Source organism: Curcuma longa, unplaced genomic scaffold (genome assembly GCF_044706935.1).
Source record: "Curcuma longa cultivar G26 ecotype Majalengka, Jawa Barat unplaced genomic scaffold, ITB_CL_G26_1.1 contig_16512, whole genome shotgun sequence".
Classification (NCBI taxonomy): Eukaryota; Viridiplantae; Streptophyta; class Magnoliopsida; order Zingiberales; family Zingiberaceae; genus Curcuma; species Curcuma longa.
Window position 1 is genome coordinate 947 of NW_027430374.1, and position 2,869 is coordinate 3,815.

General features: G+C 42.6%; 1 long non-coding RNA gene across 1 annotated transcript; it reads left to right on the forward strand.

The window, feature by feature from the left end:
* Window positions 1-1,209: 1,209 nt before the first annotated feature.
* LOC141816405 (uncharacterized) lies at window positions 1,210-2,755 on the forward strand. Its single transcript, XR_012600688.1, has 3 exons — window positions 1,210-1,294; window positions 1,864-1,926; window positions 2,547-2,755. It is a non-coding gene; the product is annotated as an uncharacterized LOC141816405 (long non-coding RNA).
* Window positions 2,756-2,869: the final 114 nt, after the last annotated feature.

Sequence of the window (2,869 nt, forward strand, 5' to 3'; positions counted from 1 at the left end):
GGGGAAGATGAACGAAAGTTTCAAAAAGCACATCGATGAGTCTAACAAGCAGCACCAGAATCAGGCAGAGGCGACCAAACAATTAGCCGGTAAAGTTGACAACCTGACAAATCATACTAAGATGTTGGAAAATCAAATCTCTCAATTGGCGAGTTCAAGCTCAAGGACGCCAGGTAGATTTCCAGGAAATCCAGAAGTCAATCCGGCTGAACATTGCAACTCAATAACCTTGAGAAGTGGAAGGACTGTCCGAGGAAATCCAAGGGATCAAGAAATTGATCACAGAGCTCAACACGGTAAGACCGTGTTGAACAACACGGGCGTGTCAGGTCCTGGAGATCAAACAGCTGAAGCCGAGCCAAGCCACATCAACACGGGATCAACACGGGCAGACCGTGTTGAACAACACGGGCGTGTCAGGTCCTGGAGATCAAACAGCTGAAGCCGAGCCAAGCCACAGAGATCGACACGGGCAGACCGTGTTGAACAACACGGGCGTGTTTGACACTGAGAAGCCAGTATTTGAAAATTTGGAGGAAGGCAACAGAAACGCAGATCCCGAACAGACGATACGGACTTATAAGCCTCCAATACCTTTCCCACAGAGACTAGTCAAGGCGAGGTTGGATGAACAGTTCGACAAATTCCTCGAGGTAATCAAAAAGCTTTACATCAATATACCTTTTACGGAAGCATTGCAGCAAATGCCAACGTATTCCAAGTTTCTCAAGGATATATTGTCCAACAAAAGGAAAATAGAAGAACTAGTGACAGTAGCATTGTCAGAGGAGTGCAGCGATTTGATTAAGAATCGGGTACCTCCTAAACTCAATGACCCAGGTAGTTTTTCTATTCCATGCACCATCGGTGGTTCGAATTTTGAAAAAGCTTTCTGTGACCTAGGCGCAAGTGTAAAAAGCTTTCTGAAAAAAAAATAATAATAAATAAATGACCTCAGGCGAATCCAACAAAACTAGTGTGGAATCAATCTTATTCCTGAACCCGGTTTGCTACAGTAATCGGTTCAATTGGTTGAATAACGCCGTATCCCTCTTATTCCCTCACGAACCCGACGCCGCTCCTCGCTGCCGCCGCCTCCTTCGCCCTCAAGAAGCCGACGCCGCCTGAGTTGGCTGCTGCCGCGTGAAGACCCGATCGGTGCCTCCTTCTTCCGCCGCTTTCCCTGCCTTCCCGTCCTCTTCCTCTGTTTGCTCCTCACCGCCGCCGTCGCTGCCGTCGCCGCCGCCACCGCCGCCGCCGCCAACAAAAACTCAATTTTTGGGTTTAAATTCAGGTGAGTTCAATTCTTGGTTAGCAACGAAGTTGGGAATCTTGTTTAACAACTAATTGGGAGCTTGGATTGGGTATTAGGTTTTGATCGGTTGAGGTAAGAATTTGGGGATTTCATAGAATTTTGGATTTGATTTAATTAGGTTCGTTAGAGTTTAATTAGTTGATGTAGGGTAAATTCATTAACTATTTAATTAAGTTGTTAATCGATTTAATTAGGGTAATTAAGTAATTAATTACAGATTTAGTTAATTTGGTGATTAAGATGTAATTAAGGGAGATTAGGAATTTAGTGATCCCTAACTTGAGATTCGGTGATTGGTTATGGTAATCACCATGGGTTAGGTTTTGTTTTGTTGGTTTTAGGGCTACGGTAGTTAAGTTATACTAATTGAAGTAGATTAAAGTTTAGTTAAATAATGGAGTTAACTAAATAATGAATGAGTCGGCTAAATTAATTTAATACTTAGTTAATAATTGAATTGTAGTTGTATTCCGATAATACGATTTGAATTTCTCATTTGTTGTAAATCACCTTAATATGTAAATAGCTAAGATTAAGCCGTGGTACAGGACATTGACTTACTACCAGACTTTTGGACGGAGTTTCCCTTCCGGCACAGACTACTTCTAAAGGCGGGTATCTCGACTCATCTATTTAGATATGTCGTTTGATGTGTATAGTTTGCTATGACTAGTAGTATTAATTTATTTTGCTTTATATCTACATGTTTGCATACTAGCGATCATCGGCTCCTTTATAGTCTGAGCCCGTTGCTCCAGGATTTGCATACTAGCGATCATCGGCTCCTCTATAGTCTGAGCCCGTCGCACCAGGATTTTATGTTAGCGATCATCGGCTCCTTTATAGTCCGAGCCCGTCGCTCCAGGATTTGCATACTAGCGATCATCGGCTCCTCTATAGCTCTAGCCGTCGCACCAGGATTTTATGTTAGCGACCATCGGCTCCTTTATAGCTTGAGTCCGTCGCTACAGGATTGCATTCATTTACTGCATAGGTTTGACATGCATCTACAGGATACCTTAGGCATTTGGGCTTTTGATCTTACCTATGTTGCAGGATTTATACCGTTGTGTTATTACATATGATTCTGGTATGTACAGCTATTCAGTAGTTCGGTTCTGTATTTATTTCTGTACAATCATGATTAGTACTGGTAAATAGCTTATTTGTACATATCTGCTAGATATCCGCTGAGTTCATTGAACTCACTCTGTTGATTTTATCTTTTCAGGTTGAGGTCTGTCTGGAGAGCCGTGCTGCTAGTCCCTCGTCGAGTCATCTTCAACGATTATTTTTGGTTTTGCTATATTTTCTTTTCCGTATTGGTATCAGACCCGGTTATAGTTTCATGGGGGTCTTTCATATGTGTTTAGTGGTGCATGTTCGTAGTGGTCGGTTGTGGACTTTATTATCTTAATAGAGTTTCCGGTTTACCGTTTTATATATCTGGGGATTGTGATCGTGTAGGCCTTATTATGTTGTATTCAGGGAAAGTGAATTGTTACAGGGGAGATGTTGCCGAAATTTCTCGGACAGCCGTCTCCCGGGGCGTGA